This window comes from Hyla sarda, chromosome 3 (assembly GCF_029499605.1).
Source record: "Hyla sarda isolate aHylSar1 chromosome 3, aHylSar1.hap1, whole genome shotgun sequence".
Classification (NCBI taxonomy): Eukaryota; Metazoa; Chordata; class Amphibia; order Anura; family Hylidae; genus Hyla; species Hyla sarda.
The window spans coordinates 206,244,727-206,270,029 of record NC_079191.1 but is presented as its reverse complement, the minus strand read 5'-3'; positions in this window follow the sequence as shown (position 1 = coordinate 206,270,029).

Sequence of the window (25,303 nt, the reverse complement as noted above, 5' to 3'; positions counted from 1 at the left end):
GGCTAACTTTATCTCCCACTGGTTGGAAATACACACCACGTGACTATATAAACAAAGAGAAGCACTCTCAACATCAACACAATACGTCACCCCAATCTCACAATCTGATTGGTTGCCGACTCTACATTGAAATAAGCGGCACATACAAATCCCAACTTACCCGTAAGGACGGTATAGTACGTCATCGCGTATCTATACTCTGATTGGGCGCCCTTTGCACATAGACCAACAGCGGCAAGCCTTAACCACGGCTATTGTGACCATGCCTCACTAGCCCAAGCCTCGTTCTGAGTCCGTGGCCACCATGACTAGTACGTAACTGTTAGACTATGTAAAGTGGATTTGCAATGAATAAAGCAAATTCCAATAATTTACAAGTACCAAACACAATATTTTCTATATTGTTTTCTAAATATGACCATTTTTATTCGAAATGAATATGCAGCATCACTTTTTTCTTATGTTCAACCTTTGACCTGTGCCGGAATGTTTTTGACGCCAGATTGTAAATGTATTTATATGTACCACATCCCCTGTCACATCAGACTGCATATGTCCACAATTGAGAAAGGGAGGGCTCACTCCCGAAACGCGTCTTGTCCTGTCTGTACCCCCCTATTGTATGTGTTTCAATAAAATATTGTTACATAATACTCTGGGTACCATCCACATTATTGCACCATCCGAGCAGCGCCGACGAGAAGGGTTTTTTCCTGTTTCTTCATACCGTACTTAGTTCCTAAAATGGACAGGGATGTCAGCGGAGAGCACTGTGCTCATGATGTCAGTAGACAGCTCTGTGTTTCAAATGGAAAATAATTTCCACTGTAGTATTCAGCAGCTAATAAGTACAGGAAGGATTAAAAAAATTTTTTATAGAAGTAATTTACAAATCTGTTTAACTTTCTGGCACCAGTTGATGTAAAAAAAATAAATAAAAAGTTTTTCACCGGAGTACCCCTTTAAAGAGAAGGTAGTTAAAGAAATGTACTTTGGAGGCAGGGATGTATCTGGATTAGGTTATTTGTTACACATTTTTTCAAGGCTTAAATTTAAAAAATGATCTGTCATATCTGAATGGATAAATGTATAGTAATACAGTAAAAGTGTGTTATTGGATAACTGTATTAGTAACAGTACTAATACTTGTTTATAACAGATTTTAAATTTGTTCGTAGATGCTCATAAAAGTGGTTTCAATGTTTGTTAATGAAATGTATGTGTATGTTTTTAGGTCTCACGTATACCTGGATAATGTCACCTTACGGATTTTAGTATAGAAAAAAGACGTCCCTATAGACCAGTGGTCTCCAACCTGCAGACCTCTAGATGTTGCAAAACTACAATTCCCACCATGCCTGGACAGCCAACGGCTGTCCGGGCATGCTGAGAGTTGTAGTTTTGCAACATCTGGTGGTCCGCAGGTTGAAGACCACTGCTATAGACCATCTTTTCCCAAGCAGGGTGCCTCCAGCCTACAACTCCTGGAGTTGTAGTTTTGCAAGATCTGGAGGCACCCTGGTTGGGAAACACGGCTATAGACAAAGATGATGTAAAACATAACTTTTACTAGTCAATTTTAATAAAACCCACTAAAAAATCATAGTGATTCTACCCATGCAAGAATCACACACACACAAAAAAAATAAACTGTCAGGATTCAATACATTCAATTTATAAAATTTGAATAGTCCTCCCACAATAGGGGAATTACACATTGATCCCCATAAAACAAATCACATAAAGGATATATCACTGGAAGAGCATACACATCTGGTAAATAGCACCACAGATATGTTAAAAAACAAAAAACAGCATATATTCAGTTGTATAAGCCCTCACATAAAGGATATATCACTGGAAGAGCAACTGATTAATAGCACCACAGGTATGTAGAGAACACAGCGTATATACAATTTTATAAGCCCCACGCATTTCTATCTAAACTAGGGATTAGAGAAGTCAACTGGAAGTTCTCAGGGGTAATTATCAGTATAATACTATAATCAAATGTTCAAAATGCAGAGGAATCAAGGATTATTATTAGAGATGAGCGAATCGAAGCTGACGAATCCTGAATTTGTTATGAATTTCAGGAAATATTCGATTCGCAACTAATGTGAATATCACCACGATTCTATCACGCAAATCACTTGATTAAACTCCATTTATTGCGTTGCAGGCTCCAGCGTATCTAAAATGGCGAATCCGCATGTCAGTACATGAGGAAAGGAACGCTAGGAAGGCGGGAAGGGAAGTAGGTGGGGTGACCTTGAATCACATGCAGGATGCATCCTATCAGCAGCCAGTCACCCTTGTGATGTCAGAGCCCTATATAATCGGCAGCCATTTTGTGGCTCGTCATATGATTCATTACACTGCCCGCTCACGAAAATTGAAGGACAAAAAATAATTATGTTAAAGTTAATTTTTAAACAGGGATCAATTTATGTGGGTGGGCATCGGTATGTCCTGAGTCTGCTCCTGTTCTATAACGCAGGGCCACGGCGTGGCCTGGCATCATAGCGGGTCGGGCCAGGCCTTTAACAATGGCCGGGACCCGTGGCTAAAAGCGCGCGGCACTGATCGAGGTGCCACATGCTATTAAACCTTTAGATGCGGCTTTAAAAGTTGAATGCCGCATCTAAAGTTAAACTAAAACATTGCTGGCTAGCTGAGGGGGCTGTTCGGGATGTCCGCAGCAAAATCACGGCATCCCAAACAGCTGAGACACAGCAGGAGGGTCCCTTACCTTGCCTACTGGTGTCCGATTGCCGAATGACTGCTGAGTGACAGAGATCCAGGCATGAGCAGTCAAGCGGCAGAATCATTGATCACTGGTTTCCTATGAGAAACCATTGACAAATGTAAAAGATCAATGTGTGCAGTGTTATAGCCCCCTATGGGAGTGAAAAAAAAAAGTGAATAAAGATAATTTAACACCTTCCCAGTGTAAATAAAAATAAACATATGTGGTATCGCCGTGTGCGGAAATTTCCGAATTATAAAAATGTATCGTTAATAAAACCGCACGGTCAATGGTGTACGTGCCAAAAAACTCCAAAGTCCAAATAGTGTATTTTTGGTCACTTTTTATATCATGCAAAAATGAATAAAAAGGGATCAAAAAGTCCAATCAATACAAAAATGATAGCGCTAAAAACTTCAGATCACGTTGCAAAAAATGAGCTCTCATACCACCCCATAAGCAGAAAAATAAAAAAGTTATAGGGGTCAGAAGATGACAATTTTAAACTTATAAATTTTCCTGCATGTAGTTATGATTTTTTCCAGAAGTACGACAAAATCAAACCTATAAAAGTAGGTTATCATTTTAATCGTATGGACCTACAGAATAAAGAGAAGGTGTCATTTTTACCGAAAAATGTACAGTGTAGAAACAGAAGCCCACAAAAGTTACAAAATGGCTTTTATTTTTCTATTTTGTCTCACATTTATTTATTTTTCTGTTTCGCCGTGGATTTTTGGGTAAAATTACAAATTTTTTTATTTACAAAAGGAGAATTGGTGGTGCAAAAAATGTAAATGTAAAAATAATATATTTGTTAATAATAAATGTATTTCTTTTTTTTTTATTAGTAATGTATTTTAATATTGTGTTTAACCCATTAAGGATCCGGGGTTTTTACCATTTTTGCATTTTCGTTTTTTTCTCCTAACCTTTAAAAAATCATAACTCTTTCAATTTTGCACCTAAAAATTCATATCCATCCAAATCATTGTAAGACAAAATTTGAAAAAATTTCTGTTTCTACACAGTACATTTTTTTGATAAAAATGACACCTTCTCTTTATTTTGTAGGTCCATACAATTAAAATGTTTCTGGAGAAAATCATAACTACATGCAGGCAAATTTATACGTTTAAAATTGTGATCTTCTGACCCCTATAACTTTTTTATTTTTCCGCATATGGGTGGGTATGAGGGCCCATTTTTTACGCCGTGATCTGAAGTTTTTAGCGGTACCATTTTTGTATTGATAGCACTTATTGATGAAATTGATTGAATTTTTTTGCGCATACACCATTGACCGTGCGGTTTAATTAATTACATATTTTTATAATTCGGGAATTCCACATAGGTTTATTTTAATTTTTATTTACACTGTTTTTTTTTATGGGAAAATGGGGGTGATTCAAATTTTCATTAGGGAAGGGGTTAAATAATCTGTATCACTTTTTTTTCTTCACTTTTTTTTTTGCAATGTTATAGCTATAACACTGCACAAACTGATCTTTTACATTGATCAATGGTTTCTCATAGGAAACCATTGACCAATGATTCTGCCGCTTGACTGGATCTCACTGGCACTGAGCAGTCATTCGGTGATTGGACACCAGGAGGTAATGTAAGGGACCCTCCTGCTGTGTCTCAGCTGTTCGGGATGCTACGATTTAACCGCAGACATCCTGATCAGCCCCCTGAGCTAACCGGCAATGATTTACTTCCACTTTAGAAGTGGTTAATAGCGCTCGGCACCGTGATCAGTGCCACGTGCTATTAGCCACGAGCCCCGCTTTATAGAACGGGAGGGGACTAATGACGTACCGGTACGTCATGGATCCTTCACGGGTTAATAAAGTTTGTGTTTCACTTTTCTCTATTTTTTTTAAGTAGAACTACTACTCCCAGCATAGAACAGGCTGTTCCATGATGGGAGCTGTAGTACCTGTACTAATAGTCAGATTGCCTCGGGTGTCACTCCTGACACCCGATGTGATTGTATTGAATAGAATTCACATCACTTATTTATTTTTCCCGCAGAGAGCTATGATTAGCCAGAGGGTCCCAGACAATCACAGCTCTCTGTGGGAAATAGGAATAATAGGTATATATACGGCATATACTCATACTACAGTGAGACCAGAGAAGAGCGGCCAGCCGCCCGCATCTATACATTATACAGGAAGATCTCAGCGGGTGTCAGGAGTGACACCCGCTGTGATCTTTCCTAACCAGCAGGTTCTACTGCTCTCAACATGGAGCACACTCTGCTCCATGCTAGGAGCTGTAGTACCTGAATTAATAGACAGATCGCAACAGATGTCAGAAGTGACACCAGCTGCGATCTGTCTATTAATGCAGGTACTACAGTGTGCTCCATGTTAGGAGCAGTAGTACCTGCAGTTAAGGACAGATCACAGCGGGTGTCACTCCTGACACCTGATGCGATCGTCCTATCTATTGCAGAGATGCGAGAAATCCGGCTGCATCTATACATTATACAGGACGATCGCATCGGGTGTCAGGAGTGACACCCGCTGTGATCTTTCCTAGCTTGCAGGTTCTACTGCTCTCAACATGGAGCACACTCTGCTCCATGCTAGGAGCTGTAGTACCTGAATTAATAGACAGATCGCAACAGATGTCAGAAGTGACACCAGCTGCGATCTGTCTATTAATGCAGGTACTACAGTGTGCTCCATGTTAGGAGCAGTAGTATCTGCAGTTAAGGACAGATCACAGCGGGTGTCACTCCTGACACCTGATGTGATCGTCCTATCTATTGCAGAGATGCGAGAAATCCGGCTGCATCTATACATTATACAGGACGATCACATCAGGTGTCAGGAGTCTTACCCAGGGCGACCTGTCTATTAGCAGAGGTACCATTACTCCCATTACAGTCTGTTCCATGCTGGGAGTAGTAGTACTACCTAAAAAAAATTTAAAATTGAGAGAAAAAAGTGAAACACACACATTTTATTAAACACATTATTAAAATACATTACTTGCCGCAATAAATTTGCCGCAAATTTATTCGGATCTATTAGAATTTTTTTTTTTAATCCAGCAAATCGGCCGAATCGAATAAAAAAAAAATTCGCTCAACTCTAGCGTCTTCGCTTGTAATCTGGCATTGGCCTCCACAACCGCCCTGAGATTTAGCACCGCTCGGGCATCTTCTGGCGTGCGAAAGGATTCAGTCATGCCATCAGGTTTGAAAACATGTAGCGTTGCTGGGTATTGCAGGACAAACTTGCACTGCTGGGCCACAAACTGTGAGAAAATAGGAAAGAAAGCTTTCCGCCTTTTAGCCATCTCAGCCCAAACATCATTTAATAGCAGGACACGGTGACCCTTAACAATTAATGATGAGGTCATTTTCTTGTATGTGGCCAGGATAAGTGCCTTTTTTGCATAATTGAAGTACTTGGCGATCATCTGTCTTGGGTGTGCATCAGCCGAGGAAGAATGAGATGGAGATTGCGTTTTCTTTGGGCCCAACCTATGGGCTCGTTCTACAATATAGCAGGCATTCAGCCCCAGCACCTGTGGCAGATCTTCAGCACAGATGGTATGATTGTGCGCTGGGATTGCGCACAATCATGCGCTGGGATTGATTCAGACAGCCCCACTAACCTCAGATTGCTCCGTTGTGAGCGATTCTCTAAGTAATCTATTTTCTCCTACAGAGCTTTGGTGAGTCACAATGATTGTTGGAGTTGCTGTTTGGTAGACATTATTTCCTCCTCCACCACTCTTAACCATTCTTCCAGATCAGCTATCTGCCCAGTATGGGGAGCGACAGTCCCTTGCACTGTGGATAACGCTGTGGCGATGGTGCTATCTAGCTGTAGCTTAATATCAGGTAGTAAGGGCTTGGCTACCTTGGTGGCCAGGAGAATGGCTAAAGCCTTAAAAGAGATAGGTAGTCCCGGTATTAGTTTATCTTCCGAGTCTGAGATTGAGAGAGGTGCCGCTCCTCCTTGTAAAGCAGATGAAGACTGCAGAGGTTCTTCACTTGTGGTGCAAACCGCCGCCATCTTTCCCGCGCCTACCTCCCCCTGTTGCAGAGGCGGATTGCCCACACGTTGGCCTTGTCTGTCCCCCTCTTGTGTAGCAAACAGTCCATCCGGTCCTCCAGATGTTCAGGAGACTTGTGAGTATGGGTATTGTCCCAATATAGGCAGTTAACTGTGGCGGGGAATGGGTAAAATGTGCGGTCAGGATGGAGCTCTGTCTCCTCACTCCTTACATCCGCATGCCGGAACTGGAAGTCCTCCAGCCTTCCCCTTTTTTAGACCACCTGCCATATGTGTAGTGGAATCCTCAGCCGACCAGAATACATCTGACGGTGTAGAAGGACCTTTATGAAGTGAATCATGCACATTTGAGCGATTTATCGCCATGGAAACAGACTTGGTAATAACATCAAGTATGGATGACATGGCTGACCGCACAGCAGTCTGAACAGATTTATTGTCCGATTGGTCTACCAAAGATTGCAAGATCTTTTCATCCAAAAACTCAAAGTTTTGTGCTTCAGACAGTTTAGCAGCTTCTTCATTTGCCATGATAGTTATGGGTAGGAACGCTTCTGACAGGAGCCGACAGCAGGCTCAGGAGAGATAATGTGAAGCAGGAGACCAGAGGTGCCGCTCGGAAGAGAGAAGAAGCCAAAGAGCTGAGAAGGGAGTCGGCTGACGGTTCTTCTCGTCGATGCTGCGGAGAGCTGACAGGCAGAGCAGGCGTCTGACAAGGAAGGATGCCGCGTCTAAAGGGAATTTCTGACCTCTATGATGCAGTGGGAGCCGCGTCTGAGGTAATCTGTATAGAGTACAATGTACTATATGTAGTACATACGAATAATGGGGGAAAAAGATCAAATAAAAGGAAAATATGGGCCAAATAAGCTAGAAAATAGCAGAAAATGCAGAATATAAAGAGAAATAAAATTTGAATAAAAATTTATAAAGAAGATAAAATGAAGTTTTAAAGAGATTTATAATTAGATAATATGATAAAGGGGAGTATAAAAAAATTTAGTATTTTAATGAAATAGTCCCAGATATTAATATATAGAAGAAAATATGCATATAATACATATATACTCACAGACAAATTATAAGGTACTTATCTGCGCTGAAGCAGCAAAGAAAAGAGGGAGAAGTCCTGGCGGTTATGGCATATTAATACTGGACTATACTAAATTGGTTGTTCACTGTACCAAATTTACATAATTTTCCTAGTAACTGTATTTAACACTTTGTTTGCTGCTTGAAGTAGTAAAGGAAAGAATTTAGCTTAATGTGAAGGCTACATCCTGTAATAAAATTGTGCTTCAGTATTTTCTGATAACCTGCCGCATTCACATTACCATCTTTTTTCACAAGATTCCCTGTGCCTTAAGAGCTCACACAGCCCAAAAACATCAGTGAGCCACCAACATGCTTCCCTTTTGGGGATGGTATATCTTTTTTTTTGCCATAGGCCTTGTTGACCTTTCTCCAAACACAGTGCTTATGGTTGTGACCAAAAAGTTGTTTTAGTCTCATCACTTCAAATTACAGTGTGCTGAAAGCTGTGATGCATGTCAAGGTGGTGTTGGACACAGAGGCGGCTCTCTAATTAGGTGATTTAGGCTGCCGCCTAAGGTCTTGCGCTAAAAGGGGCCTCGTGGCCACCTAAACCGTGTAATTCAGGGGTCTCAAACTCCCATCCCCCAACAAAAGTTTGTGACCCGCACCAGGTATGTGTAATTTGTATTGCCCGACGCCCGGGACATGCAGTCCTAGCCTTGCCAGGTGGGTGACTTATGAATTGTATAGTTGTATGTATCTTCTACCTGCCTTTCACCGCTCCCTACATGATGGCACAGTCTGACTTATAAGTTATATGTGAAATATAACTTATATCTCTGACTGTAGCATCATGTAGGGGGCGGTGAAAGGCAGGTAGAAGATGGGGTATTCTTCTCAGCAGCACAGAGTATTTTTGGCAGGAACTGTAGTGAAGCAGACATTCTGACTCACTACAGTTCTCTTCAGAAATACTCTGTGCTGTTGTGCTATTTCTGTAATAAATGTAAGAGGCCTCAGCCTCACCCAAAAAGGTAAAGTGTGTGGCTTATAAATGGACCAGTTGCTATTTTTTACCTGCCTTTCACCGCTCACTATATGATGGCACAGTCAGAGTTATATATCATGTAGTGAGCGGTGAAAGGCAGGTACTCCTGCGAAAAACTTTTTTTTTCTTTTTTTAAATCAACTGATGCTAGAACGTTAAACAGATTTGTAAATTACTTCTATTAAAAAGTCTTAATAGTCCCAATACTTATTAGCGGCTGTATACTTAAGAGGAAATTCTTTTCTTTTTGGATTTCTCTTCTGTCACAACCACGGTGCTCTCTGCTGACACCTCTGTCTATGTCAGGAACTGTCCAAAGCAGGAGAAATTCACCATAGCAAGCATTGTGGTCGCGACAGAAAAGAAATCCAAAAAGAAAAATATTTCCTTTGTAGTATGCAGCCGTTAATAAGCTGTGAATAGCGAGGTTATGATATATTTTAAAGTTTGCCTTAAAATATGCAATTTATACAGTTAATTTTAATATTGCCTGCTTATTTTTGCTCCCTTCTTTTTATCACTTGGGGGGCCTCAGATTTATTTTTGCCTAAGGCCTCAAAAAAGTCTAGAGCCGCCTCTGGTTGGACATATTATAATCAGGTTTTTTTTTGCATTGACACAGTAAAAACTTCTTTATGGCAACTCATCTTTGTTGTGCTGCTTGTTTTTTCTTATGGTGCTGCTTGAAACACCCATACTGTGTTTTTCCAAAGCAGCCTGTATTCTCTTGCATTTACCTGTGGGTTTTTCTTTGCATCCTGAAAACATTTGCTTGTATTTGTCGCTGAAAACTTTCTTGGTCGACCTCACCTTGGCCTGGTATGAAGAGATCCTCAAATTTTCACTTCTTAATAAGTTATTGAAGAGTACTGACTGATTTTTCCTTTGGATATCTTTTTGTATCCTTTTCCATCTTTTTAATATTCCATTACCTTGTTATACAGGTTTTTTGACAGTTCTATTCTGCTTCTGATGGCCTGCTCAGCATATCCATGTGAGAGGTAACAAACGCATTGCATGTGCTTGCTGAATTTGCATCTGCTGGTGGGTTTGGGGGACTGATTGGAACCTGCACAGTATGCAGTCCCAATCAGTTAAAATGTCATCTGACAGGATTCTGCTTTCCTCTATGCTGCCAATCATTGCTTTACTTGTACAGTCTGCTTCAGGCAGAGTATACAAGTAGACACCATTAGTACTGATCAGTGCTAAGCTATGGCTTAGCACTGAACAGTATCAGCAATTGAATAATTGCTTTTAATAGGCCACTGTGAGGACTTAAACAGTGTATATAAAAATAAGCTTCTTCCCTAATAAAAATGTCAATCACCCCTCTTTTCTTATTTTTCTAATAATAAAATGTCACCAAAAAGAAGCATCAACATATTTGGTATTGGCATGTGTAGAAATATAATATAATATTCATGAAACGGCATAATAAACGGTATAAATGAGAAAATGCCAAATGCCATAATTGCTGATTTTTTTGGATGAGCCATCAAACAGACTTGTCTATTCTTTCTGCCGAATCCATAAAAAAATGCATTGCCGCCTATGGAGCACATTTCCAAATGGTCCTACCGCCAGCATGTTCTGCCAGTGCCCACTGTCTGCAAAATGTCCGTCTAGACATTTCCACAGTAAGGAAAGGGCATATTATGGAACTGTTTTTAAAATACAAGCGACATGACTGTAGAAGTGATTCAATGTAATTGGTAGGGTGTGCCTGGGGGACAGTAATAATTGCTTTATATATATATAGTGTTGACATATTCTGCTGCTACAGTTTCCAGGAGAATTAGTAAAAGAGTTTGAGGGTTTGGACCTCAAAAAAGTGGAAGGTACATCAGTACTGTGGGAATGACCAGGGAAAGTGCAGTGTTGGTAAAAAGATAAGCCTACTTCTGGTCTTTTGTAGCCTTGTAAAATTATTCCAACTTATTAAAATACATTAGCCCTTGATTACTGAAAACCCGAGTGTTTAATATGGAGTGTTTTACTTTTTACTCTGTTCTTTTTCCCCTGATTTACTAATCTGTCACCTGTCTCAGTCTTTTTTGTGTCGCAGGGGTTTAAATCTGTCTCAGAAAATGTATTCTGCCCTGACAGGCAGTTTGCCAAGATGATTACAGAAACATCCAAATAAAGATAGGAAAGTGAGAAGTAAAGACACAGAACAGATTAAGATATATGGGTCAAAAAGTATTTTAAAAAGTTGTACAATGTAACATGTTGAAAGGCTCACACAGCTGTCTGTCTCTGTAAATTCAGACTACAATAGTGCTTGTACTACTAGCCTCATCATTGAACAGGGTCTGTTCCAAGTTGGGGGCAGTAGTACAGGGGCTGAGGGATTGATCGCACTGGGTCTCACTTCTGAGACCAGATCCGATCAGAAGTTATTAAGCAGAGTAGTGGGCACATGCAGTGTTCTTTTACTTTCATCTTTAAATTCCTCTCCGGGAGCCCTGAATGGCCGGTACTGAGGGCTCCCAGTGAGGTTTTCAAATAGAAGCACTGCGACGGGGAAAGATATATAGAATTCCGGGGGGGGGGGGGGGGGGGGGGCCCGCAGCGCATCTATATAACTTGCCTCATGCTGCTCTATATAAGTTTTGCCACCCGCAGTGCATTTATATAGGTATTGTCCCCACAGCGCAATCATATGCCCCCTGCAGCGCATTTATATAGGTATTGTCCCCCGCAGTGCATGTGTATATATATCCCCCCCCCGCAGTGCTATCATAAGCCCCCGGCAGCGCTATGAAAGACAAGTATTCTTTCAGCAGTGCATTGGGCCGGCTGGCTTGCATTGTAAGGAGCAAGACTTATAAAGCGCAGCAGGGGGCAAGATATATATAAAAGTGCTGCAGGAGGCCAGACATATACATTCCCCCCAGCGATTCTATATATCTTTCCCCACCGCAGCACTTCTATTTGAAAACCCCGCCACTAGCTGTGAATGGATCCTCAGTACCCGCCATACAGGGCTCCCAGCGGGGAATTTAAAAATGAAAGTAAAAGCAGACTGTATATTGCTGGGGAGCCAAGCATGCCGCCCGCTCCCCTGCTTAATAACTTCTAATGGGATCGAGTCTCACTTATGAGATGCGATCAATCCCTGTACTACTGCCCTCAACATGGAACAGGCCCTGTTCCATGATGAGGGTAGAATTCACTCAGTTTTGAGTAATTTCTCGACAGCTCAGAGCTGTCTAGTTTTGGTGAAGCAAAATTCACACATTTTCATCATACTAGGAGTGTTTTTTCTTTTTTTGGGAACACGCCCCTTTTTCGGCTAACTATGCCCATTTTGACGGGTTTAAATTACACTCTGAGTGATGATATTTTGTGCTGGAAATTGTGTCGCTCAAAGTGTCGCATGGGCTATGGACCAAATTTGGTCGCACAACCAGAGAAAAAGAGTCGGGTTGACATTAGTAAATCAGGGCCATTGTGTACATTGTGTATTTTAATGACTGACTATTTCTCTTTGGTTAAACCTCTTATTCTGTTATCTCCCCGAAGTAGATGTAAGATAATATAGAGCTTGTCATATAAATTAGAACATTGTGATGTGATCAGGCTTTTTGATACTACTTATCTCAAGAGTAAAATTAGCATTATTAGGTAACTGAATAAGATTTTATTTCCAAGAATGAGTGAATTAGTTTTCCTGGAAATGCTCATTGTTATAGAAAATTACCTCAGAACATTTTTAAAACCCAGGAAGGCAGTTGTATTTGGTTATGAGAGGGTCTTCTATAGAAATAGCATGTTCAAAGTGAGACTTCTGAGCACACTCCAACAAGCTTTGACCGGGTCCACGACTGATTCCATGTAGGAACTGGAAGTCTGGAATATAACGGTGAGTGTGGATTACCGTTTGTTTCTTTTGCTGGTTTATTATATAAAAAGCTTTTGCTAACGACAGGTATGCTTCAAAAGGGATTTTTATTATCAAATAAAATTACCTAACAAGCAATTGTTAATCAGATTGCAGGTTTTCCCCCGTAAAGTATACCTATCATATCAGAGAAAAAAAAATAATGTTTATATGTGTTACTTACTAGGTCATTCATATTATTTACATGTCTTTTTATGTGTTTATCTTCTGTATTTGGATCACAAATCCCTCAGTTTTTCTGCTCACTCATTCTGACGTCCACTGTTCAGGAAGGAACCTGCTGTGTCCGGAGCAAGCACTGAGCCTGTCCTCACTCACCATGCATTCAGTTCCGCCCTGAGTCTTCTTTGATGGTCTCTGTATCCAATCACTGCAGGCTGCTCTGTAACCCCCTCCTATCTGTTCCAGACAGGAGTTTGATAGACAGGACAGGAGTGAGCACAGAGGAGTGCTAGTCTCTTACTTCCTGGACTTTTTCCCAGCCTGTGCTTCAGCTGGGCCAAAAATGATCCTGCTAAAAGTTTTACCAAGGTGTACAACATATAAAAAAGTTTTTGAGTCTGACAGTGCCCATTTTCCCCATACAAGTATTTAGGCTTCACTGCTATATATCTCCAGTTGCATCTACTAAGTAGCTGCAGACTGGTAGAGCTGACAGATGAAACCTAGGACATAATCACAGTGCTGTCAGGTAGAGACTCAGGACTGACAGGTGTAGACACAGGACTCAGGAACAACAGGCGAAATATACAGAACAGCAGGACAAAAAATCCATGGAAATCCATCAGCACCTAACGATTATGTTTCGTTATTATTTGGTCAATTTGTGTGTACTCATGAGTACCCTCAATTTGACCCAAATATGTACCTTAGTTTTACATGCAAAATAATGCAATTTCTGCAATTATAGCAGTAATGCAATCCAAAATTATTCATATATTCAATACTCAAATGTCTTAGCCTTTGGAGAGTGCTGCTGTAATTTTTGTGAATGCTTTTGTGTTGCAGCCATGGCAGCATATTTATTTCATTTTGCTAGAAGAAGTTGACCACTTTTGTTTTTCTGTACTCAACTATTACTTATTTTATTTCTCAAGCTTGAGACATATGGACCCAGGCTAGTCCTATATAGGATTTATTACCCAGATCACCTATTTTAACTTCCATTGTGACATGATATAGAGTGTACTTTGTTACATTGACATCTTTATCTATCTACTCATCATGGGGCAGAGACTTGTGAAGAATGTAACCTATAAAGCAGATTTAAGCAGGTGTTAAGTGGATTTCCCTATTTCTCACCACCACAAATGTATTTTTGAATGTTAATATTTCCCCTATTATATGGTTTGTATCTGTTTTTTATTTGTTTTCCTTTAATTATCAACCTTTCTGGATTATATGTATGTATTTGTGAAATTACTTTTAATTTTTGACAAAAAATATTTAGCAAGAGTGTTAATTACTATGAAATCGCTATGCTCGTGCCTTGCACCTGTACTCTAGAGGTAAGTAGTGATTGAAAATATAGGCAACCCCTAATCCACTGCACACATAGGTGGAGATTTATCAAAACCTGTGCAGAGGAAAACGTGTCCAGTTGCCCATAGCAACCAATCAGCTTGCTTCCTTCATTTTCATGAAGGCCTGTGAAAAATGAAAGAAGCAATCTGATTGGTTGCTATGGGCAACTGGACAACTTTTCCTCTGCACAGGTTTTGATAAATTTCCCCCATAGATCTTAAAGGGGTACTCCCGTGGAAAACTTTTTTTTTTTTTTTTAAATCAATTGGTGCCAGAAAGTTAAACATATTTGTAAATTACTTCTATTAAAAAATCTTATTCCTTCCAGTACTACAGAGGAAATGCTTTTCTTTTTGGATTTCTCTGATGTCACAACTACAGTGCTCTCTGCTGACCTCTGCTGTCCATTTTTGGAACTGTCCAGAGCAGGAGAAAATCCCCATAGCAAACATATGCTGCTCTGGACAGTTCCTAAAATGGATAGCAGATGTCAGCAGAGAGCACTTTGGTCATGACATCAGAGTAATCCAAAAACAAAAGCATTTCCTCTGTAGTATACAGTCCATAAAATGAATTTGAAGGATTAAAATTTTTTAATAGAAGTAATTTACAAATCTGTTGAACTTTCTGGCACCAGTTGATCTAAAAAAAAAAAGTACCCCTTTAACCCCTTAACCCCTTAAGGACCAGGCCATTTTACACCTTAGGACCAGAGCGTTTTTTAAACATCTGACCACTGTCACTTTAAACATTAATAATTCTGGAATGCTTTTAGTTATCATTCTGATTTCAAGATAGTTTTTTCGTGACATATTCTACTTTAAAGGGTACCTCTCATCAAAAAAACTTTTGATATATTATAGATTAATGTATGCAGAATAACTTCACAATTGCATGTTATTAAAAAATATGCTTCTTTCTATTTAATTTTCCACTTTGAAGAAATGACCACTAGGGGTCTCCCTACCAGTCCTGGCAGCAAGCATTTCAGACTCATGCTGGAGTCCTAAACACTACGAGCTGCCAGTCTGCTTTGTTCACAAAGGAGAGCACTCAGAGCTGCCAGCCTGCTTTGTTCACAGCCTGTTTGGCTGTGAACAAAGCAGGCTGGTAGCTCTGAGTGTTTAGGACTCCAGCATGAGTCAGAAATGCTTGCTGACAGGACTGATCGGGAAAAATACAATAGAAAGAAGCATATTTTTCATTAACATGCTATTGGAAAGTTATTCAACATTCATTAATCTAAAATATATCAAAAGTTTATTTGATGAGAGGTACCCTTTAACATACTGGTAACATTTTGTGGCAACTTGCATCCTTTCATGGTGAAAAATCCCAAAATTTGATGAAAAAACTTTGAAGCTCTCTGCTTGTAAGGAAAATGGATATTCAAAATAATTTTTTTTGGGATCACATAAACGATATATCTACTTTATGTTTGCATCATAAAATTGATGAGTTTTTACTTTTGGAAGACACCAGAGGGCTTCAAAGTTCAGCAGCAATTTTCACATTTTTCACAAAATTTTCAAACTCACAATTTTTCAGTGACCAGTTCAGTTTTGAAGTGGATTTGAAGGGTCTTCATATTAGAAATACCCCATAAATGACCCCGTTATAAAAACTACACCCCCAAAGTATTCAAAATGACATTCAGTAAGTGTTTTAACCCTTTTGGTGTTTCACAGGAATAGCAGCAAAGTGAAGAAAAAAATTCAAAATCTTCATTTTTTACACTCGCATGTTCTTGTAGACCCAATTTTTGAATTTTTGCAAAGGGTAAAAGGAGAAAATTTTTACTGGTATTTGTAGCCCAATTTCTCTCAAGTAAGCACATACCTCATATGTCTATGTAAATTGTTCGGCGGGCGCAGTAGAGGGCTCAGAAGGGAAGGAGCGACAAGGGGATTTTGGAGAGAACATTTTTCTGAAATGGTTTTTGGGGGGCATGTCACCTTTAGGAAGCCCCTAGGGTGCCAAAACAGCAAAAAAAAAAAAAAAAAAAAAAAAACACATGGCATCCCATTTTGGAAATTAGACCCCTCGGGGAACGTAACAAGGAATTAAGTGAGCCTTAATACCCCACAGGTGTTTCATGACTTTTGCAAATGTAAAAAAAAAATAAAAAATTACATAAAATGCTTGTTTTCCCAAATATTTTACATTCTTAGAAAGGGTAATAGCAGAAAATACCCCCCAAAATGTGAAGCCCAATTTCTCCCGATTCAGAAAACACCCCATATGATGGTGAAAAGTGCTCTACTAGCACACTACAGGTCTCAGAAGAGGAGTAGTCACATTTGGCTTTTTGGAAGCAAATTTTGCTCTGGGGGCAAGCCGCATTTAGGAAGCCCCTATGGTGCCTGGACAGCAAAAAAAAAACACATGGCATTATATTTTGGAAACTAGACCCCTTGGAGAACGTAACAAGGGGTAACGTGAACCTTAATACCCCACAGGGGGTTTCACGACTTTTGCATATGTTAAAAAAAAGAATTTGACCTAAAATGCTTGGTTTCCCAAAAATTTAACATTTTTACAAAGGGTTAAAGCAGAAAATACCCCTAAAAATGCTCTACTAGCACACTACAGGTCTCAGAAGAGGAGTAGTCACATTTGGCTTTTTGGAAACAAATTTTGCTCTGGGGGCATGCAGCATTTAGGAAGCCCCTATGGTGCCAGGACAGCAAAAAAAAATAAAAAAAATAAACACATGGCATTATATTTTGGAAATATATATGGGAATATATATGGGATATATTATGGGAACATAACAAGGGGTAAAGTGAACCTTAATACCCCACAGGGGTTTCACGACTTTTGCATATGTAAAAAAAAAAAATCCGAAAATGCTTGATTTCCCAAAAATGTTTCATTTTTACAAATATACCCCCCAAAATTTGAAGCCCAATTTCTCCCGATTCAGAAAACACCCCATAGGGGGGTGAAAAGTGCTCTGCTGGCACACTACAGGTCTCAGAAGAGGAGTAGTCACATTTTGCTTTTTGGAAGCAAAGTTTGCTCTTGGGGCATGCCACATTTAGGAAGCCCCTATTGTGCCAGGACAGCAAAAAAAAAAAAAAAACACATGGCATTATATTTTGGAAACTAGACCCCTTGGGGAATGTAGCAAGGGGTAAAGTGAACCTTAATACCCCACAGGGGTTTCATGAGTTTTGCATTTGCAAAAAAATTTTATACAATTTACCGAAAATGCTTGGTTTCCCAAACATTTTTCATTTCTACAAATGGTTAAAGCAGAAAATACCCCCCAGAATTTGAAGCCCAATTTCTCCCAATTTAGGAAAGCAAAAAATCCCCCACATGGCATTATATTTTGGAAACTAGACCCCTTGGGGAACGTAACAAGGGGTAAAGTGAACCTTAATACCCCACAGGGATTTCACGACTTTTGCATATGTAAAAAAAAATAAATTTTTTTTTCACTAAAATGTGGGTTTCCCCACAAATTTCACATTTTTGCAAGAATTAATAGTAGAAAAGACCCCCCAAAATTTGTAACCCCATCTCTTCTGAGTATGGAGGTACCCCATAAGTGGACGACAAATGCACTACGGGTGAACTACAATGCTCAGAAGAGAAGGAGTCACATTTGAAAACTTTGCTGAAATGGGGGGACATGTCGCATTTAGGAAGCCCCTATGGTGCCAGGACAGCAAAATCACCCCCACATGGCATACCATTTTGGAAACTAGACCCCTTGAGGAATGTAACAAGGTGTAAAGTAAGCCTTAATACCCCACAGGGGTTTCACAACTTTTGCATATGTAAAAAAAATGATTTAGGCTTGGCGGGTGCACAGCAGGTCGTGCTTGAGTGGGAGCGCAGTCAGGGACCTTGAGCTTGATATGGAGCCAGGATGTGGGATGCCCCCTCAAGGAGCGTTAAGGGGGGGAGCACTGAGCCCTAAAATAGGGGAACACTATGGGGGACAATGGTCCGTAACTGGGTTAGAAAGGTGGGGTACAAAGGCCCGTAATATGGGGTACAGTGGGCCAGAAAATTATAAAACATAATAAAACAGGATATGTTCCCAGAATGATGACCCAGAGCATAGCCAAAACTAAAAAAAATATGCCCGCCCATGCTCTGAATCATCATTCTGGGAATGTAATGTGTGTGGCCGTCCCTAACCTGTTGCCTCAAATGCGCACCCGCTCAGGTGGAGAGAGAGCGCTGCACATTTGAGGCAACATAAAAAAGTCCCCGATGATAGTAACTCAGTGAACTATGACCCATTTTTGACTTATCAGGTTTTTTTAAAGTTTTTTTTTAGGCAATTTAGTGATTTATGGGGGTTATATTTTGGAAAGTACTCTGGACTTGGTACATTGGTCAAATTATGGAAAATTCAAATAAAAAGGGAAAATTTAGGGCTCCATGGAAGTGTGATACTCCCTGAAGCAGCCTATGCAGAGGCCCGGATTATCTGGGTAAGTATCACACTGAATGGTGGTGTCACTCCTTCTCCCCTACCTGTAACACACTCTGCATTTTTTCTGGGATCGTCCCTTCTTTCCACTGGGCGGGGGACCTCACCTGGAAAGTGTTGGCCTGGGACGACCCTGGCGCCTATAACTCCAGACCCTTGGGATGTCCGGCCTGATCTTTCCCGGTCAGCAAAGATCAGGAACCTTAGGACTTCTTCTTGGTATTGAAGGAATGTCCCTGTGTTGCCAGCGTACTGGGATAGTACAAAAGCGTTGTACATGGCAACCTGTACCAAGTAGACTTTTTTGTACCATGCCGTGTTTTCCACATGTTGTTGTATGGCTTGAGGACTTGATCTGAGAGATCAACTCCCCCCATATACCAATTGTAGTCCAGAATACAATCGGGCTTGAGGACCGGTCCCACGGTACCTCACACAGGGACAGGGGTGCTTCTGTTCCCATGAATAGTGGTGAGCATAAGGACATCCCTGTTATCCTTATACTTCACCAACAACAGGTTATCATGGGTGAGGGCACGGGACTCACCCTTGGGGATAGGCGTCTTAGTAAAATTTAGAGGGAGGCCTCTCTGGTTCTTCCGCACGGTCCCACAATCGGACGTGGATCTGGCGGAAAGGGATTTGAACAGAGGGATGCTGGTATAAAAGTTATCCACGTACACGTGGAAACCCTTATCCAGCAATGGGTGCACAAGGTCCCAAACGAGTTTCCCGCTAACACCCAGAGTGGGGGGACATTCTGGGGGTTCAATACGGGAATCTCGTCCCTCATATACTCTAAACTTGCTAGTGTACCCAGAAGGACTCTTGCAAAGTTTGTAGAGTTTCACGCCATAGCGCCCGCTTCGAGGGAATATACTGGCGAAAGATGAGTCTCCCCTTAAAACTGATGAGAGACTCATCTACTGAGAGGTCCCTGAGCGGTACGTAGGCCTCCAAAAATTTGGCCCCAAAGTGATCGTTGACCGGCCTCACTTTGTAAAGCCGGTCATGGGCGGGATCACCTCGGGGCAGACATGCCGCATTATCTGCATAATTAGACACAAAAAGAAGAAACAGCACCAGGTAGTTATTTGTTGTACTCTATTTTTCATGATATGTGCTAAGTGCTGGAGGTCTATAATCAGTTAATCAGTATAGCTCCAAAGACTATTTATGCAAAAAGGAAGAACTGAAACGGAGAGCAATTGCTACTGAAAAATATGCAAATTTTTATTTATATATCCAAAAGGTTAAAAAAACGTCACACACTTGTGACAAAATACAATAAAGATAAGATACCAGATGTGTATGTATAAGGCAATACAAAATGAGATGTATCAGATACAACCAAAAAACTTAGGTGGATCAGGTATAGCAATCGTTGTAGTCACAATAGATCTGTATATAGTGAGGTCAAAGAATGATATAATATGGCTCTTATTCAACAAGGAGTAAACAGGGGTCAAGAGGCCCCAATATATGTATGTGTGGGCTGCCTGCTCTATCACATAACTAGTAGTATGAATATGCCCAAAGTAACTAATTAATAAATAAATGATCCTCACTTACCCATAATGGATACCTGTTGCCACCGTCCCAACGTACGTTTCGTCACCCGACTTTCTCAAGGGACCGCCGATCACCATTTATTACCGGGTCATCGGGTCACAAGTGACCCGAATGACCCGAATCGCCGAAGATCGCTTGCGTGATTTTGCAAGCGATCTCCGGCGATCGCCGACATGCGGGGGTCCCGGGATCCCCCTAAGCATTTGCACGGCATGCCTGCTGAACGATTACAGCAGACATGCCGTTCCGATCTCTGCCCGGCGCGCGGCAGAGATCGGAGAAACACCAGGATGTTCTGGAACGTCCTTGGTCCTTAAAGCCCAGGGTGCGGGGATGTTCCAGAACGTCCTTGGTCCTTAAGGGGTTAAGGACCCTTGCTTTTTCCATTTTTTCATTTTCAATTTTTCCTCCTTAACTTTAAAAAAGCATAACTCTTTGAAATTTTCACCTAAAATTCTATATGATGGCTTATTTTTTGCGTCACTAATTCTACTTTGTAATGACAGTAGTCATTTTACCCAAAAATCTACAGTGAAAAGGGAAAAAAATCAATGTGCGAAAAAATTTATGAAAAAACACTATTTTGTAAGTTTTGGGGGCTTCCGTTTTTACGCAGTACATTTTTCAGCAAAAATGATACCTTATCTTTATTCTGTAGGTCCATACGGTTAAAATGATACCCTACCTGTATAGGTTTGATTTTGTATCACTTCAGAAAAAAATCATGAATACATACAGGAAAATGTATACGTTTAAAATGGTCATCTTCTGACCCCTATAACTTTGTGTTCAGGGTGCTATCAGGGCTCATTTTTTGCGCTGTGATCTCAAGTTTTTAAAGGTACCATTTTTGTTCTGATCAGACTTTTTGATCAATTTTTATTCACTTTTTTGAGGTATAAAAAGTGATCAAAAATGCGCTATTTTGGACTTTTGAATTTTTTTGCGCATACGCCATTGATTGTGCGGTTTAAAAAGCGGTATATTTTTATAATTCGGACATTTCTGCACACGGTGATACCACATATGTTTATTTTTATTTTTAGTTACACTGTGTTTTTTTTATTCTTGGAAATGCCGGGTGATTCAAACTTTTATTAGGGGAAGGGATAATTGAAAGGGTTAATGATTTTTTTTACACTTTTTTATGCAATACTATAGCTCCCATAGGGGGCTATAACATAGCATTAACTGATCTTTTACACTGATTGATCCATCTCCATAGGAATGGATCAATCAGTGTTTTCGGCGATTGAATGCTCAAGCCTGGATCTCAGGCTTGAAGCATTCAATCGGACTGCAGGAAGGAAGGTAAGAGACCTTCCTCCTGTACTTCTGTGCTACAGCTGTTCGGGATGCTGCGATTATACCGCGGCGATTCCGAACAGCTCCCTGAGCTAACCGGCAACTTTCACTTTAGTTTTTAGCCACGCGGCTCAGCTTTGAGCACGCGGCTAAAGGGTTAATAGAGCGCGGCACCGTGATCAGTGCCACGTGCTATTAGAGGCAGGTCCCGGCTTCACTATGACGCCGGGCCCGCCGCGATATGATGCGGGGTCACCGTGTGACCCCGTGTTATATCGCAGGACCGGGACCCAGAACATACCCATACGTCCTGGGTCCTTAAGGGGTTAAATGAGATTTAAAAAAACACACAAAAACATGTCACTTAATTTAGGATGATCTCTCAGAAAGGGAGAGCACCCACATGTCTGCTATGTTTACACACAGCTTTTTAAAGATGTGAGAACACAGCTTCGCTTACCTTTTCAGGGCTCCTGTTTGTACTGTAGCATTCATAAGTCCTGCCTCTAATAACTATGATGTTCATTGAGGTGGGACTTCATTCTTTACTTGCTGGGCTGGGAAGTCCCGCTCCTGCACAGTGCTATGCCCCACTGTATACTGTACCCCACCTTCCCCACTCAGGATGGCACTCCCGTCATTAGAACAGCACATAGGGCTGCATTTGTCATTCCATGCCATACATAGCCCATGGCAGCAGGACCCTGGCTTTTACACCAGGCATGGGCTTTGCGTTAAAGGGGTGCTCCGGTGCTTAGACATCTTATCCCCTATCACACGCCGCCCGCCCTGTAGTCGCGCTCCGGGGACTGATTACAAACGGGGTGCCGCGTGCATGATCCCGGGGGTCCCCAGCGGCGGGACTCCCGCGATCAGGCATCTTATCCCCTATCCTTTGGATAGGGGATTAGATGTCTAAGCACCGGAGTACCCCTTTAATCTGTTTTTTAAAAGTCATGTGTAATACATCCTTGCATAAATAATACACTCCCCAAAACGTCCACTCCCCATGCCCTCCCAGCAAACTCCTGGCAAATCTAGCATAATACATGTGGCGCACAAGATGCTAGAAGAGGAGCTTAAAGGATAAGTCTCATGCATAAAAACTTATCCCCTATCTGAAGGGGATAAGTTTTAGATGTACGGAGCCCGCATCATGACCCCAATGAAGCTCTATTGGAGATCCGAAGGTTGCCAAATGGCTCTCCCATAGAACTATATGGGGGGGGGGGTTGCGGCCCCCCTTCGGGCCGGGGTCGTGACTCGTTCCTGTGCTACAGCACAGGGGCTCCATGCAGGAGATCACGGGGGGGGGGGGGGGGGGGGGGACGGCTTCAGATAGGGGATACGTTTTTATGCATGAGACTTATCCTTTAATACATGACTCTCTTAAGTGTATAAAAACAGAGGATGTCCTCAAAAACTTAATGGGGGAGATTTATCTAAGCCAGTGTAGAGGAAGAGTAGTGCACTTGCCCATTCAGATGCCTTTTTTTTTGGTTGCTATGGGCAACAGCACCACTTTTCCTCTACACAGGTTTTCAAAAATCTCTCACAATAAACTTTTAGATAAATAGTGTTACTGTCTTACACTTTACTCTGAAAGCAGCTTCAGGACCTCATTGTCTGCATCCGAATGTTATAATATATTCTGATCCAGACATTCAACATTTTCATTTGTGTTTTTGCATGTCATATTTAATCATTATGTTAGCAAGCTTTATGATATATTTATATTATAATGAACCTATTATAGGGTATTCTTTAATGTTGACTTTTCTTTCTTGTAGTCTTGTAACAAAATGGACAAAACCAATTCAATAAGACATTACTGCTGGAATATACTTTTTATTGTTAATTGAGTATTCAATGAAAAGAGTAAAAAAAAAAAAAACATTGCTCAGTAAAACCAGTGCCCCTAGCAGTAAAAGATTATACATAAGAGGATTGCTTTCAGTCTCCAACCCCTTGGGATAAGGGAATTCCGATGTACTGTACTTCGTGAAAAATTCTTTTCCCTGGCTCAGAGAGATAAGTGAATTAAATGGACAGTAGAAGCCTGTGGCATTGCAAACTTGCTGACAGGTGACAGCTATAATAGAACAAAAGATAAAAAATCAGTCAGGCAACCAAAAATACCTATTTATTTATTTATTTTTCGGTATCTTATATTTTGTGCTCAGATGCTTAACCCCCCCCCCCCCCCAAAAAAAAAAATAATGTAAAAAAAAAAAAAAACATGTACATGTTGCAGTTATCATTTTAGATTTTCAGTAGTGTGGTTAATGTCTTAACCCCTAAATGTCATACTGTAAGTAGTTCAAGCCCAGTGAATTTTTTAACCTGCTGTATTCCAATAGTCATAGATAATGAGTAGTAGTTTTTATAGAAACCATTTTTGTATTAAACTATCTTTATTTTTTATAGGGTGGCTAATTTACATATAATAATGGTTACAGTACATAACACTAACGTAGGAACATTGAACCTTGCATAGATTAACTTGCCTACTGACACAGAGGAGGAAAGGGCCCCGCCTGCATGGACTTACAATCTATGAGAAGAGGAAAAGGAAACAGGTGGTAAAGTAGCCATTCACAGTGCAGTGGCAGCAGGATTATTGAAAGGATAACTGTGAGATATACAACTTATCCCCTATCCTGAGGATAGGGGATAAATGTTAGATCGTAGGGGATCCGACCGCTGGGGCAGCCGCAAACTCCCGAACGGAGCCTTGGCTCCTGGCATCAAACAAGCATTTTTGACCACAGCACGAAGCTGAGTCCGACACGCCCCCTCCATGCAGTTCTATGGCAGAGCCGGAGATTGACGAAAGCAGCCCTTCGGCTCTCCCATAGAACTACATGGAGGGGGCATGTCGGCCGCCACTTCCACCAGTGGTCGAAAGAGCCATTCCATGCAGGGAGTCGGGGCTCTATTCGGGAGATCACGGGGGCCCCAGCGGTCGGACCCCCAACAAATTAACACTTACTGTATACCCTATCCTTAGGATAGGGTATAAGTTGTACATCCCGGAGGTATCCTTGAAGGAATTCGGATTGCTTGAATAAATGGATCTTTAAGGATTCACATATTATAATATATTAACTCTATTCTTTGTGTTATTGTGATTATGGAAATACCAACATTTATGTTGTTATTTTCTTTAAGTAACATAGTAACATAGTTCATAAGGTTGAAAGAAGACCAGAGTCCATCAAGTTCCCCATGACCACCTTCCCGGAAGAGAATTCCACAGTCTCACTGCTCTTACAGTAAAGAACCCCCGTCTGTGCTGGTGTAGAAACCTTCTTTCCTCTAGACGTAGAGGATGCCCCCTTGTTATAGATACAGTCCTGGGTATAAATAGATCATGGGAAAGATCTCTGTACTGCCCCCTGATATATTTATACATAGTTATTTGGTCGCCCCTAAGCCTTCTTTTTTCTAAACTAAATAACCCTAATTCTGATAATATTTCTGGGTACAGTAGTCCTCCCATTCCCTGTATTACCCTGGTTGCCCGTCTTTGAACCCTCTCCAGCTCCACTATATCTTTCTTGTACACTGGTGCCCAGTACTGTACACAGTATTCTATGTGTGGTCTGACTAGTGATTTATACAGCGGTAGAATTATTTCCTTGTCGTGGGCATCTATGCCCCAATTGAT